The 16,306-nt window shown below is 39.9% G+C and overlaps 1 protein-coding gene across 2 annotated transcripts in view; it reads right to left on the reverse strand.

Moving 5' to 3' along the window:
* Positions 1 to 15,636, reverse strand: part of gcgrb (glucagon receptor b) — a 59,475-nt gene extending 43,839 nt beyond the window's left edge. For both annotated transcript variants that reach the window (XM_037763909.1, XM_037763908.1), the window contains exon 1: positions 15,312 to 15,636. The gene's annotated coding sequence lies outside the window, so the exon portion shown is untranslated. The remainder of the gene's footprint in view (positions 1 to 15,311) is intronic.
* Positions 15,637 to 16,306: the final 670 nt, after the last annotated feature.

A 16,306-nucleotide genomic window follows, 5' to 3' on the forward strand; every position in this document is an offset into this window, starting at 1 on the left:
CCATAAGGCAGGGTATGCTTTAGGGCGTAGCTACCTTGTGATTGACAGGTCGCTACCACGGCGTTGTCCGGTCTGGGAGTTGTCCGTGTTTTCGTCTTACAACTTTAACCCTTTCACAGTGTGTTTTGAGTTCATTGAAGTTAATTATAAACTTTTTGATCGCCTAAAAATGTCTTATTCAGCGTTCGGTTCTACTTAGCTCCGCCCTCTCGTGTCACTTCTGGTTGCAAAAAAACAAGATGGCGACGACCGATAGCGCTGAATTCGAGGCTTCAAAATGGCAGTCTACAAACCAATGGGTGACGTCACGGTGCCTACGTCCAGCGGTTCCCCTTTAACTTATTATTTTTTAAATTTGAATTATGATAACCATAGTAACTGAATAGCTATTGCATTTTATTTATGTAAGCTTTTGTTCACACTTCAATTTGAAAAATTGTGACAAAAGTGTAGTTCCAGCTATAGTTCAATTCCATCTAATCCAGAATGAAACTGGAACTACGGAGAAATCACTGTAATTAACCAGTAGGGCTATCTGTGTTCATCCAGTTAGATATTCATGGCACTACAGTCTGTAACTGAGAAATCATTCATAAATTTCCTGTAGTGTCACAGGCCTGACTGTGCACACACTGCCTCCACTCTGCTCACCGTCACACTCACTGCTCAATGAATCACAGTGTCGCTGCTCTGATGGCAGGCTGCATTAAATAACCGTATTCAATCAGAGGATTAACACATAAATGAGCAGGTGAAATTATGATTTGATGGGATTACGCCTGATCAGGTGTGCAAGACTCACATCCAGTCTTGTTCACAGAGACAGCACCCAAAAATGATTTAATCAAAAGATCTGGGGCTGGGCAAAAAAACATTTTGGATGAGAAATAATGGTTGGTGGAAATATTTTTTTAAACATTTTTTTTTCACGATTGCCATTTGCATATCTCTGGTATATGTGATATATCTTAAAACATGATTCCTAAATGCTAAATCCACCACCCACACCTATTTCATTCCAATGCACATAATGTTAGCACAAAACCAGGCTTGTCTCCCTGCTCTCCTTGTAAAATGTTTTTTTTTTTTAATGCATTTCCATATACCAAATAGCAAACATATCACACTGTATATTCTACAATAAAAAGTCAATATGATGATAAAAAAAAAAGAAGAATCAACAGAAATCTGCGAGAGGAGAGGTTTTTGTGCCTAAACCCAACCAAACCTTACCCACAGTGTCAGATCAGAAAACATACAATACAGTCATTCTGGAGGACAGTTACAAATGATGTATTTTGTTGTTTAATTTGGAGGACTAGTTGCCCAGAACCTCATTTTGTCTGTCTGTGATCGATGGCTAATTTTATGATCTGTGCCAGACTGAAGGACAATCTATCAATCTGAAGTTACTTGGAAGAGTCTACAGTCATGTTGGCAGTTCTGTGAGGCTGTACTCAAGCACAGCAACGCTTTGAGCTAAATACTCGGGCAACATGCTGATGTTTAGCAGGATTACCATTATCACCATCATAGTTTAGCATGTTTGCAGCTGAGGCTGATGGGATTGTCATTCGTTTTGGAGGTATTAAACCAGCAGTAGGCAGAATATTTTTGGCATCATTGGGCAAAAAATCCTTAACAACCTTTCAGCATATTGTAATTCAAGTGTTCTGAGAGAAAACTAGACTCCAGCACCTCCTCATGGCTCTGTTTTCAGACTATTAAAAAAATCTAGCCCGTGACGGGAGACTTTGACCAATCAGAGGTCATTTCAGAGAGAGAGCGTTCCTATTGGCTGTTCATTCAACGGAGGCAGCTGTCAATCACTCGTGAACTCCAATCAAACAGTCAAACCAGGCTGCGCTGATCAAATATGAATCAATATTCTGTTACTGTAATGCCTATTTCTCACCTCAAATGTTTTCAGAAACATCTTGTAGTGTACTGTTTACCTGTAAAATGAGAAAGTTTGCTCCAGCTGGTGGGCGGTGATTGGTATTTCCTCAACTGATCTCAACATGGCTGCCGGGTCACAAACTTTCTCATTTTACAGCTAAACAGTACACTACAAGATGTTTCTGAAAACATTGGAGGAGAGAAATAGGCATTACAGAAACAGAATATTGATTCATATCTCATATGAATAAATGGATCGTTTGATCGGAGTTTGTGAGTGAGCTGCTCAGAGACGGCAGGCTCCATCTCGGCTCTGATTTGTTGTTTTTCTCCAGTCTGTGAAATCATGCAGATGCCATTAGGAGCACCGAGGACAAAGAGGCACCTGATTTATTTTTCAGATTTAATCATATTTGCTCGAATTCTACCCACTACAGCTTTAAGGTCATAAATTGAAGTGAAAGTTTGACCTGATGATGGCGCTAGAAAACAAGTCATTATAACTCATCCTGAGAGGGACTTGAATGTGTGAACCAAATTTAATGGCGATCCTTCCACTTTTTGTCCAGACTTTTCACAAGAAACCAAAAACGTGAACCTCATGGTGTTAGATGAAAAGTCAGTAGGATTCATCCTCTGAGGAACATGAATGTCCGTACAAAATTTCATTGCAATCCACAATAAATGTCTCTAAATAAATGTTTCTAACTGCTGCACATGCAATTGTTCTGGGTTCTGTTTGTGTTTAGTCTTGTCACTTTTCATGTTTACATGTCTCATCATTGTTTTAAATGATTTTGCCACTGCATCCCTGGTTGTTTTTTCTGAATTCCCTGTTTTCCCTTGCTGTACTTAAAACAGCTCAGCGTGCTGAAAGTTGTTGTTAAACTTTACAACTTTTTAATTAATTAGTCAATTCACCATTCATTTGTCACTGCCAACATTAGCTCATTGACACAATGGATTGGGAAGTTTGCGCCAGAGTGGACTGACACCGGGATAAACTTCAGCTGTCCCGTAGAGAGCCGGGATAATGGTTGTCCCAACAACAGGAGTCATGACGACAGACGAGCAGCATGACTAAAACATTAGTTGGGAGTCGCGTGAAAGACATAGAGGGGTAAGTGATATCCTAGGGGGTAAATGTTCACCTGTCTAATTATAAATACTGTCTTCCACATAACAGCACACACACACACGTGCACGCACTACAAAGAATGCATGGACGTACACGCGAGTCAGACAAAACCTCATTCAGTAAAGCTCAGAGGGACACCACCGGTCTGCCAGTGTGATCTCAGCGCTGACAAGCCTGGACGTATCCTCAGTAATGTCTGTCATTCCTTAAATTGTGGGCGTGTGTGTGAGTATCTGAGAGATGGAGTTCACTAAAAAAAAACTTTATGTGTCCACACGGGTTTGAAAAAGTGTGAGTTAATCCATCATACACTTTTTACTGTCCATTTATGTACAGTGATTAACGAGTCAGTGGAGTAGCACGATTGTCAGTTGGGATTCATCCGTCAGGAAACAGCAGCGACAGCAGATTTGTTGATGGTGTCAAAATGTCTCGTTTGACTCACAGACATCACAGACAAACCCCATCTATATTTCTTCCCCATATCTCACTCCCTCCCTCCCTCCTCTTTCTCTGTCTTCCCTCCCAGCTGTGTACAGTAGATCACATTAGCGCTTCATGTATAATGGATCAGCTCGGAGGCAGCGGATCGCTGGCCAGCTTCACTTTGCTTTGCTCGCAGCATGTCTTTGGTCCATTTGCTGCACTTAGTAAAAACCTACAACGCTGTGGGAAAAGCTGTCTGTACTCTCGCTTTCCCTCACACACATTCAGAGCAGGAAACCACTTTCTCTTCCGTTGAATTCAGCCACTTAGGCTTAAAGGTTAAATGAATATTATTTCTTGAATGTATTTCACTTGGACCGGTTATAAAATGTTGTTGTCTTGGCAATTCTTTAATTTTTCAAACGTACGACTGCAAGTGAGGTAAACTAACGCTAAACAAGAATACACGCTTCTGCAGAGATACAAGAAAAGGTATTAGCGAACCTACGCAGTGAAGGGTGTTATGGCTAAAGACTGACGTGACAAAATAAGTCAACGTTACTTTTAGTTTCACACGGAACACGAATACCGGCCTCCTGGTTAAAAGTCTTGTGTTTGTTTGACACATCCACCACCCTTCCCGCCTGACCTGAACGGATTCTCACACTATTAAAGGTCCCATATCATTCTCATTTTCAGATTCATACTTGTATTTTGTGTTTCTACTAGAACATGTTTACATGCTGTAATGTTCAAAAAACACATTATTTTCTGTACTGTCTGCCTGAATATATCTGTATTTACCCTCTGTCTGAAATGCTCCGATTTAGTGCATTTCAATGGAATTGCAACAGAATTGCGTTGCCAGGCAACAGTTTGGGTCCAGTTTGGGTTACATCCTGTCAGCTGATGTTATTTACATACACTGCAACAGGAAATAAACTGAGACACATTTAGAATGTTTACGTTTAAAACTTTGAAATAAATATTGTAGATTTGTGACATCACAAATGGACAGAAATCCTAACGGCTTGTTTTAAACACACAATTGTGTGTATATCTCCATACGTTTTGATAGTTTAACAGTGTTTATATAGCACGTAAACCTGCATTATAATATAAAAGACATGAAAATCTCACTTTTTACAATATGGGACCTTTAACACTACGTCACTTGATCCGGCAGTCAAATAACGCCACGGGTGGGTTTACATTGGAGTTAGTTGAAAGCCCAGTTTGTCACATTCTGTCGCTAACGGGTGTCTCCGTGCGTCGGTTTCCAATGCCGAGGGGCGCTGCCCAATCGGAGGTATTTGACAAGCTGGGAGTGAGACCGGATGGGTGGATCAACCAACATCCCTACAGCCATGCTGCCAGTGCGGCTGATAACCTGAATGACTTTAAATATTATGTTTACTCCGCCAGACAGTCAGTTGGAGCAACTTTTAAAAGAACTTCGGAGCTTTAGCATAAATCACTCAAGATATGTGCTTACTTGACAAACCTTATAGCCAGTGTCAAATTAAATTAACCTCTTTTTCTGGTGGCTATATTTCCTGTCCAGCACTTTTCTCACTTCTCCATATATTCCTCTCCTCTTTTTCTGTTTTATCATTCTCCTCTCTCTTCACACATTCTTTATTCTTAATGAAGCTCACCAGACATCATTTATCTTTCAGTGTAGACGGAATACTAATTTGTCCAAACATACCTGAACGAAGCATTCGGACACTGTGGAGCTTCCAAGTGGGGGGGGTCAAATGAAAGTCAAGGGTGCGGGTGAGGACTTATGCACACACACACAGACACACATACCCACATACAATACACTGAGGGGCAGAGGCGAGAGAGCTTCAATTTTACGCTTCAAGAAAGAGAGAAATTATAGGGAGATTAAGACTGGGGCAATTTGAGAGCGAGCATTGCAGATGCAGAAGGAATGGGAGCGTATAGCGGAAAGAGATGTAGTGGTGGATACAGGGATGGTTAATGTACAGTCTGAGGAGATAGTGAAATAAAGGGGAAGGGAAGGGAAGGGGAGGAAGAAAGACATAAAGCAGAACAACAAAGGGAGTGTGTTTAACTGACTCCCTTATCAGACAGGGTGTATAAAGGAAGTATTATTGTCATTCATGGGTGAAATGGTCGAGATAAGAGATTTAGATGCGGGCCAGGAACACTGAAAGTCAGACAGAGAAAGAGGGAGTGGTGGAGTGAGGGATGACACACGTACGTAATGAATGTGATGGACTGATTCATGGTTTTTCAGTTTCACCGTCAGTCAGAGAAACTCACTGATTAGATTCATCCAGATAGTCATCATTGAACGCACACACACCGTGGCATTGCAGGCACATGCATAAACATCACGGTATATATTTATAAAAGCTGATAGAGGCGATCACGTTTCAAATTACTGTCTGGTTAAGTGCTCTTCGTGGCTGGGAGTTAGCAAGCTGTTTGCCATATACTTTTATTGAGAGTGTCTGTACCTGAGTTCAGATAACAGGCAGGTAATAGCAACGCTTTTAATGGCACAGTATCCCTAAGAAAGACATCCTGTCACAGAACTGCAAATAACATTCACTTTTTTATTAACCGTGACCACCATCATGCCCTAATCCCAACCAAGTTCACTCACATAACCGTAGTTTATTCGCCATAACCACGAGCTGACGTGTGAAAACAATGTGAGGTTGCTCCCATCGGCTTTACAGAGCTTTATAGTGAGTTTCAGTTCATTACAGTATAGGGTGACCAGATGTCCCACTTTATGAGGGACTGCACAGCATTTTTATCCCTTGTCCCTTATGCCACATATTGAGACGATGTCCCACATTTTCATTGGCTCTAGTTTTCAAAGGTCCACTACAGTCAAACCACTGCAGGACAGACCCTTTTATCCAAGGCGCTGTGTTCGCTGTCAATCAAACTGCTCACATGTAGGTCAAGTGCAGGTTAACCTGTCACCGTCTTTGATATGCTATGCCCAGCGGAGAGAATTGCGAGTCACCATAAAGTCACAAGCTATGCAGATTTAGGTGGAATATGGTGTAAACTACCACAAAGAAAAAGAAATCAAAGATCATCATCAAGCCTTTGTGTTTTCAGTGAAAAAGCTCTAAAAGCCCTCTGTACACTACCTGCTCAGCCCGAAACGGCAGAGAGACACAGTTAGCGACTAGCCGGTGAACATAGAGGAACATTTAGCAGCTAAAGAGACAGATATTTTTTTCAGAAGTTGGTGGAGACCAAAAACAGAGCTAAAAGAGAGTGAATATTAGACTTACATTAATCAGGTGGACAGAAACACGACTCCAAATCAACGAGGGCATCTACTTTTTCAGCATGAACACACTGTACTTGCTCAAGACCTGCTTCCAGTTAGTATGTGGAACTGGGACAGCTATTGCTTCCTCTTTGTTGAGTTTAAGTTATGATCGTGTTGTGATTAATGATTTCCTGTATATGTAAATTAATTTCTTGTATACTCCATGCAAAAACTAAAACATAGAACATAGTACATAGACTATGTAGTATGGTATTGGGACGCAGTCTATTTCCCCCTACACCCCTCTCTCTCTCTTAACGCCTGACCACCGATTATCACCATGTTAGTATGAAAACATGGTGATAATCCTTTTATCAGGTGTGTGTGTGTGATTCTTTGTATTAACTGCACATTATCGACCACGATGACAACTCCTTGCTATTTTACTCATGAGCATAGGCGCAGTTTGAACTTTAAGGTTGGGGGTTCACATAAAAAATCTAGAGGGAATGTAATGTGCACAACACAGTGAGGTCTGATGTGCATATACATATTACACCCTCCAAACAGAATGCAAAGCGAGCAAGCGACAAAATTAGTTTGATTGCATTGTTCTCTATTGGAATGTCCTAACTGTGTGCGTGTTTGAGCTGAACATATGTCAGACACGCTGTTTCTATTTATTGCTGTCGCTCGCTTTGAGAGCGCTGCAATGGATGAGGAACAGCTGATTCGTGAAGTTGAAATGAGGAGTTATCTATATGATACCTAATGAAACCTAAATAAGGTGACAACAGGCTGGAGGGAGATCCCCTGAAAGCTTACTTAGGCCACTGTTGGCTGTATTGTATGTCATTTTCAGTAAATATCGCAGTATAAAACCTGTGTTTTCTGTTTAAAAAACACAAACATCGGAAGCTAGTAAGTCAGTGGTTTGTTTATATGACGTAACAGAATATTGAACAGTATGTGGACAGAGAGTGTCCGATGTTATTAGGCTATAAGTAAATAAAAAGACCACAAATCTATCTTCTTATCTTGTTGGTTTCTTATGTTGTCATGAAGACACAACAAGGTCGATATTATTCATCATTACAATAGATTCTTAGTTCTGCGTTATTATAAAAAATATAGATGCATTTCTAGGGGGTTCAGTGAGCCCCCTGAACCAACGCAAACTGCGCTTGTGCTCATGAGAGCTTGAGACTGAAATGTGCCTCACCTTCAACTTTACTGCCTCCGTAGAGAAAGCTCAGCGATTGAAAACATCTGTAAGGCGTGCAGCCTGTGTCCATTTGCTGGATTAATTAGCCACAGGGGCCTCTCACATTGATGACATCAGCATCAGACACAGAGATTAGTTAATGTGATTTTCGCTGACACATAAAATGTCTCTGTTTAACCAGGCGGGGGCAATCTGCTCCTAATGTGCTCTGAAAATGTGTGTGTGTTACTATACTGTACGTGTGTGTGTGTATGTGACCACAGCATGCGTCAGAAACCAGTCTGGGTCAATGTTGATTAAATAAACAATTGTGTTTATAGAGCAGAACTTCTCTCAACACGCATGCATATAAAACATACACACACACACAGATGCGGTACACCACTTTATTTCTGTCACTCACAACAAAGAGACTGTGGAAGCAATCCCTTTTAAACTATATAAAAATGTGATAAACAATGATAAAAGTATTAATCCTATAACACTGTTTTTACTACTGAAACAGCATACAATCATAGTGCTGCTGTATTGACCCCAGTGCTGTAATACTCACACTGGCCACTGTAACTCACAGCTCTAGTGATGCAATGCTGATCCAAGCAACCTTGCAGCTGCAGGGGGCCCAAAACAGGGAATCTGGTAGAGGAGGTACCAAGGTCATATGTATGGCAGAGGTCATATGCTGATTAGTAAGACAGAGACCAGTAGAATTGAGGAATACTACAATTTACGATGACAGGAAAATAGGAGGTGAGTTCTTTGTTCCAAGTATATAAGGTTATGATCTAAAGACCGCGGGCAGTTGCGTCCGGACAGACGTGTCCGGACCTGCTCGGGTTTTGGTTGTGTTTGTGTCTGTTGATATTAAACACGATGAAAACTCTGCTTTTTGCAAAATACTTGTACAGCATTATGTGATTCATTTGAGTAACCTGTGTTGACTTTCTGACTCCATTAAAATTGAACCTGAAGAACATTGAGCTGGGATCTCTGCCGTTCCTGGCCCAAGGCTTGAGATTTCCAGACTCAACAAGACGAATAATGTGGCTTCTTGCGATGAAATAGTTAGTGGACGTGATGCAGTGTGCAGGAGAGAATGGGAGGCTCAACCGACCCTCATGAATAAATAACAGAGAGATCATATAGGCTTTTCTTATACACCGTTCGTAGCTATATCTAAGAAAAGTATTGCATTGTAATTTGTATGTATCCCATGACATCAATTTGTATGCAATCCACATAATGCAACATGGGTGTTTAAAGAGAACTGGATACAGCGCTGTAGGCGGGCTACCGTTCACTCCTATGAGAGCTGCTCAGTGGCACATGAAGCCATAATGGCTCGACTGCCGAGTGATAAATCTTCTGCATCCATTTGTCCCACAGAGCAGGCGCAGTAGCGATTCCTTTAACTCCGCCTCCCAGCCCGCGGTCCAGCCTCGGTCTGGGTCTCATTCACATGAACAGAGGAAGGAAAATAACTCTGTATTCGGCTATTAGTGCATTTTACAACTTTTAGGACCTAATGATTTAAATAAGGGTTATTAGAGTGTTCATACTGTGAAGTTGATTTACCTAAAAAAAAAGTTATCCGCTGATTTACAGATGTCTCTTTCCCAATGTAAGTCTGTGGAAAACAGTATTTTTGGGCCCAATGGCATCACGTGACCGACACTGACGTTGTAGTACCGCCGGAGGTCGGGGTGGATGACCGGGTCAAAAAACACCAGACTTTAACCCAGGAGGCCGATGTTTGTACCCTGTGTGAAACTAGAAGTCAACGTTGATTCATCTGTCACGTAACTTCCTTACTTAATTTACGCTACCTCCGGAGTTATTTTAACCCAAACCACGATGTCTTCCTAAACAGTTTTGTTGCCTAAAATGAACCAAGTTGTTTCCCGTGAAGCCGGAAGTGTATTTTGAAAAAACTGTACGCATGTAACAAGCGAAAATTTAATCCCTGCCTTGATATCGCGATTCAGTTTTTCGTCTCGACGATGCATATCGTCATGTTTTTATACCGCGATATTTCGTGGCACGATATTTCGTCGCACCCCTCACAAAAGGTCATAGGTCAAAGCAATCACTTTCTTCCAACTACGCCCCCCCCACAGGCCCCATCCACAGTGCTGCTGAATGAGACTTGCCCAGCATTGTTTCCCAACAACCTGCTGTCTCTGTCTGTTTATCGATTGAAAAAAATGTTTAGTCAGTGAAGCTTTTTGACAATAGTGTCAGGAGGAAGAAGTAAATGGAAAAAAGACATTAGCTTAGTTCGTCTGCTTTCATGTTTGAAGACCAACGTCTGTGAATCAATATCTGTCCTTTGTAAATGTTCCCTGTATGTTGCGCCGACCCATCCTGACCAAACAAATCAAATCTCCGGCCATCATACCATTACAAAAGAGTGGTCTGATGTCTGAGGAAACCATGGAGCCCTCGGGCGGGACAACTTAGGATATTACTTCTTAGAGAGTGGACAAAAGCACAGAAGGGGGGCGAAAGGACACGGAGGGAGAAAAAAGGCTCTGGTGCAAACACAAGAACCAACTTGGGGCAGTTTTTGCAAACCAGGTGTACGATCTGGAACTGAGGACAGACGGAATAAATCCATTGTTCGTGGGACAGGCTTCACTAATGGCCAATCACATCAGCCTCTCTCATCCCCTTTTAAAGCACAAGACAATTTTCAAATGGAGTCCAGGTCAACTTGTCAGAGGAGAAACCTGTCAGTGAAGCCCCATACATAATACATACAAATATGAAGAGCCTGAATACACCGCCTGAAATACTGAAAGCCATAGAGGGCAAATGTGTAATAATATTATTTTTATGCCTCCATGCCGGTGACAGCTGTAAGTACCTTCCATTCTTGTGAACACCATATCTCAGGAACACCTGGAAGGAATTTCTTCAAATTTGGCACAAACGTCCACTTGGACACAAGGATGAACTGATTAGATTTTGGTGGGAAAAGGTCAAAGGCCACTTTGACCTCACAAAACACATATTTGGCCATGACTCAAGAATTCATATGCTAATTATGTAGGGCTGACCCGAATGCTTCGAAGCTTCGACCGTTGCCATGGCAATCGACCTCCAAATCCCTATTTGAATGCTTTTTTTTAATATACAAGTATGTAATAATAATGTATAAATCCCAAAATAGCCCATGAAATAAGGAATAATCCCACAACATTATTCATATTCAACGGTAATTATTATTAGTTATTCTCTCTTTGTTGTGTGTACAGTAGTGCAGCAGCGGCGCTGAAACGGAGGAGATGGAGACAGACAGAAGAACATGTCAGCCTTCCGATTCGTAAAAGCGAAGCTTCGAATACCTTCAAATTTTTCTCACCGAAGCCAAAAAAAATGGTATTCCGGACAGCCCTATAATTATGACAATATCACATACAGTAAATGTCTAACAGGAAGCATACAACCACGAGGCGGAAATTCTAGTTTTGTTTTCAGATAGGGCTGCATGTAACGCCATCACAAGTTAATGTGCTGATTGTTTCCTTGATTAGTTGTTTCCCACAGCCCCAGTGAGCTATTCAGATTGTTGTCAAAGATAATCCGTTTATTATCAATAATTACAAAGCAACAACAAATAAGAACATTTCGCAAAGCTTGAACCAGAAAACACTTGACTTTTTTGTTTGAAATCAAAAGAGTTGCAAGTAAATTTTCTGCTGATCAACTTAATTGAGTAATGGTTGCAGCTCTGTGATCACAGAATCATAATTTCATGATCTCGATGTAATAAGTTTTGCTGTATTACAGCAACGCACAAAATAAGTCCCTTATATAACACTGATTAATGCCTAATGTGGCCTCTATAGGCTACTGTAAACTGACTGATGATGACCGCGGGGCCACTCTCAGCCCCTAAAGGCAGACTACAGGGACTGTGCTTGCAGCTGCATTACGCTGTAATGATTCTTCTATGCAGATGTCAAATGTAAGCAGCAAAGTAAGCGGCAGAGATTGTCTAATGGCTGCCGATTCTAGATGATTACCCAGCGCAGTCTGGCACGTCTTTATACGCAGTGATAACAAGACATTTAGGGATAAAGAAAGGAAATGTGTTTGTTGGATTACAAAATATTCCCTCCAGTTTCAGATGAAAACAACGCCTGTTGTGTCATGATGACGCAATCATCATTCAGCAATCATCCAACAAAATAGAATATTTACACCAATCATGTAAACCAGCTTTCTGCAGCACTTCATATCACACAACACACAAGCCACGAGACAAAAATACCAAAGTGATACACTAATATCAATAAGCATCTGCATTTGCCTATTCATGGCTTTGCAGAGAGAGAGAGAGAGAGAGAGAGAATGATTGATAGAGTGGACAAAAAGACAAGATATTTGTCATACTCCAAACTTTTCATAAATAAATTTCAAGTCATCAAATCATTCACCATGAGCAAATAGGGCTGTGTATTGGCAAGACTAAGGTGACACGATACGTATCATGATACAGGGGTTACGATTCAATGCATTGCGATATATTGCAATATATTGAAGATTTGCATTTATCACAGTAACTATAACATCCAACTTCATGGCACTACTTTGAGAGGACACATACACTGAGAGGGCACATCTCTTTGCATGAATTAAAATATTGACTGAGTTAATCTTTGCATGTAAACTATTAATTAAAAACCAATAGAGTGTTTCTGAGAATTGATACAGTATCACAAAACATAATATTGCGATATTCGCCTTGTTCGATATTTTTCTTACACCCCTATGAGCAAAGAAGCTGCAACAAGCGCAACATCCATGGATTCATATTCTGCGTTCTGTCTTTCTTATGACTTCATCTAATGTCTCAAACAACTACAAATATACCTATCTGTCCTAGACATCAACAAGCAAAATAATCAAATCACCTTTATTGTCAGTGTGCCTAGCTCCAGAGAGCAACTAACAAATAGAAAAAATATATAATAAAACACTACGTATAATAGAATAAATAATAACAGAAACTAGCAGTACATTTCAGATACGTAAATTAAACAGTTTGACAATGAATGAGTTTCATAAAATTGAAACTAGTCTATATAAGCAACATATGCCATGTATGGTAGGTGGATGATTTATAATGGTGAGTTATGGATCACCATGGCATGACAAGTACATAATGAATGAAGACCACAGTGAACTTCATCCATGGATTCATATTCTGTGCTCTGTCTTTCTTATCACTTCTTCCAATGTCTCAAACAACTACAAATCCCCCTCTCTGTCCTAGACACCAACAAGCAAAATAATCAAATCAAATCACGTTTATCGTCATTGTGCCTATAGCCCCAGAAAGCAACTAATAAATATAAAACAAATTTATAATAAAATACTATAATAGAATAAAAAATAATAATAGAAACTATCAGTACGTTTCAAAGAAATTAAAAAGTGAAACAGTGTAGCCTACCCTTTAAATGAATTTCATAAAATGTGATCTATACAAGCAACATCTGCAATGTATGGCAGGTGGATGAATTCTTATGTTTAATTATGATGAAGTAATGAGTTATATGGATCACCATGACAACACAAAGAAGAAGAGATAATGAATGAAGACCACAGTGAACTTCATCCATGGATTCATATTCTGTGCTCCGTCTTTCTTATCACTTCTTCCAATGTCTCAAACAACTACAAATACACCTATCTGTCCTAGACATCAACAAGCAAAATAATCAAATCAAATCACGTTTATTGTCATTGTGCCTATAGCCCCAGAAAGCAACTCATAAATATAAAACAAATATATAATAAAATACTATAATAAAATAAAAAATAATAATAGAAACTATCAGTACGTTTCAAAGAAATTAAAAAGTGAAACAGTGTAGCCTACACTGTGAATGAATTTCATAAAATTGGATCTATATAAGCAACATCTGCAATGTATGGCAGGTGGATGAATTCTCATGTTGAGTTATGATGAAGTAATGAAATGGAGTAAAGTATATGGATCACCATGACAACACAAAGAGGAGATAATGAATGAAGACCACGGTGAACTTCGTGCAGATTAAAATACGACAGACCAGCAGCTGCTTGTAGAAAGAGGAAACGGTTTATTTGATCTAAGTTCTCTCTAAGAAGCTGCAACAAGCACAACATCCATGGATTCATATTCTGCGCTCTGTCTTTCTTATCACTTCTTCCAATGTCTCAAACAACTACAAATACATCTGTCCTAGACATCAACAAGCAAAATAATTAAATCAAATCACGTTTATTGTCATTGTGCCTATAGCCCCAGAAAGTAACTAACAAATATATAATAAAATACTATAATAGAATAAAAAATAATAATAGAAACTATCAGTGCGTTTCAGAGAAATTAAACAGTGTACACACTGTGAATGAATTTCATAAAATTGGATAAGCAACATCTGCAATGTATGGCAGGTGGATGAATTTTTATGTTGAAGTATGTTGATGAAGTAATAATGAGTTATATGGATCACCATGACACCACGAAGAAGAGGAGATAATGAATGAAGACCACAGTGAACTTCATGCAGATTAAAATAAGACAGACCAGCATTGCTTGTTGAAAGAGGAAACGGTTTATTTTATCTCTAAGAAGCTGTAACAAGCACAACATCCATGGATTCATATTCTGTGCTCAGTCTTTCTTATCACTTCTTCCAATGTCTTTCCTAGACATCAACAAGCAAAATAATCAAATCAAATCACTAAATCAATCATTGTGCCTATAGCCCTAGAAAGCAACGAATAAATCAAAACAAATATATAATAAAATACTATAATAGAATAAAAAATAATAATAGAAACTATCAGTACCTTTCAGTGAAACAGTGTACACACTGTGAATGAATTTCATAAAATTGGATCTATATAAGCAACATCTGCAATGTATGGCAGGTGGATGAATTCTCGTGTTGAGTTATGATGAAGTAATGAGTTATATATATGGATCACCATGACACGAAGATGAGATAATAAATGAAGACCACAGTGAACGTTTTGCAGATTAAAATACGACAGAGCAGCAGTTGCTTGTAGAAAGAGGGAACGGTTTATTTTTATCTAACTTTATTCCCACGTCGCGATAAGAGGACCACACACACGCACACACCATCACACTATAGGTCCTGAAGCACCTCAAAAAGTTGCTCCAGAATAAAACAGTGTTTGAAGCGCAGAAAGGAAAAGAAAAAGAAGAATAAACCCCTCAGTTAGCTACAGACTACATCAGAAAGTTCTATCAACCACCTCTTCTGAAGCTCAGAGAGAACAAACACAGACAAACAGATGCAAACATGACTATAAAAGCAGTTTCTTACCTGAGCGTCCAGACCTCCTCTAGCGGCCCTGGTACCTCCACACCGCCCGCTGCTCATCTCCCAGCCCGGTCCATCACCTCCGCAGCAGGGAGCGCACCTACCGTCCACAGAGCACGGCCAGCTCCACAGAGCATCACCGTGTCCTCAGGTAGAGAGAGAAACAAGACAGACTGAAAGAAAGAAAGAAAGAAAGAAAGACTGAGCTGGTGAGTTCTCAACTTTCCCCTCGTCCAGTTGGGCTTCTGTCCAGGCTCACTTTTGTTTCTTAAATCACTTTTCTAGATGTATATGTTGCTCGTGTTGCAGCGGACTGACTGTAGGTGAAGTGAAGTGTGGGAGGCTGAGAGAAGCTGAGTGCTCTGTGACTTCTGTCAATGTAGTCACAATATAAAAGGGTGAACTTCCGGTGGATACTTTCAAAATACAACTCAAAAACGGTGAATTTGTTGCAAATCTGTAGATGAAGCACAGTCAAAATATGTGTATGTGTGTGTATGTGTGTTTACGTCATTAAACCTGCAGTAGGCAGAATATTTGTTGGCATCATTGGGCAAAAATTCCAGACAGAGAGAGAGTGAGAGAGAGAAAGAGAGAGGCCCCTTAGTAACTTAATTATTTTTTCATTCAATAAAATACTGTCAGCTGATTTAAATTTTGAAGACACTTTCAGATTCAACCAGCTGTCAACTCTCTCTGAACCTTGAGATGTAATCTGATTTCACAGTTTAAATAACAGACACAGCTTGTAGAGTTATTACATAGAATTCAACGTAAAATGAAATGTAAATTGACTCTACAGACATTCATATGTGCACATGCTCAAGCGGATTTTGTACACATTTTTCAATGTCGGTGGACATGTGAACGTCGTCGCTGTGTTTCCGTGCCATACTGTACTATATGTTCGAGGATCCTCCTTTAAAGCTTCAGTAGGCAGAATATTTTTGGCATCATTGGGCAAAAATTCCATAATAACCTTTCAGCATATTGTAATT

Source organism: Sebastes umbrosus, chromosome 3 (genome assembly GCF_015220745.1).
Source record: "Sebastes umbrosus isolate fSebUmb1 chromosome 3, fSebUmb1.pri, whole genome shotgun sequence".
Lineage (NCBI taxonomy): Eukaryota > Metazoa > Chordata > Actinopteri > Perciformes > Sebastidae > Sebastes > Sebastes umbrosus.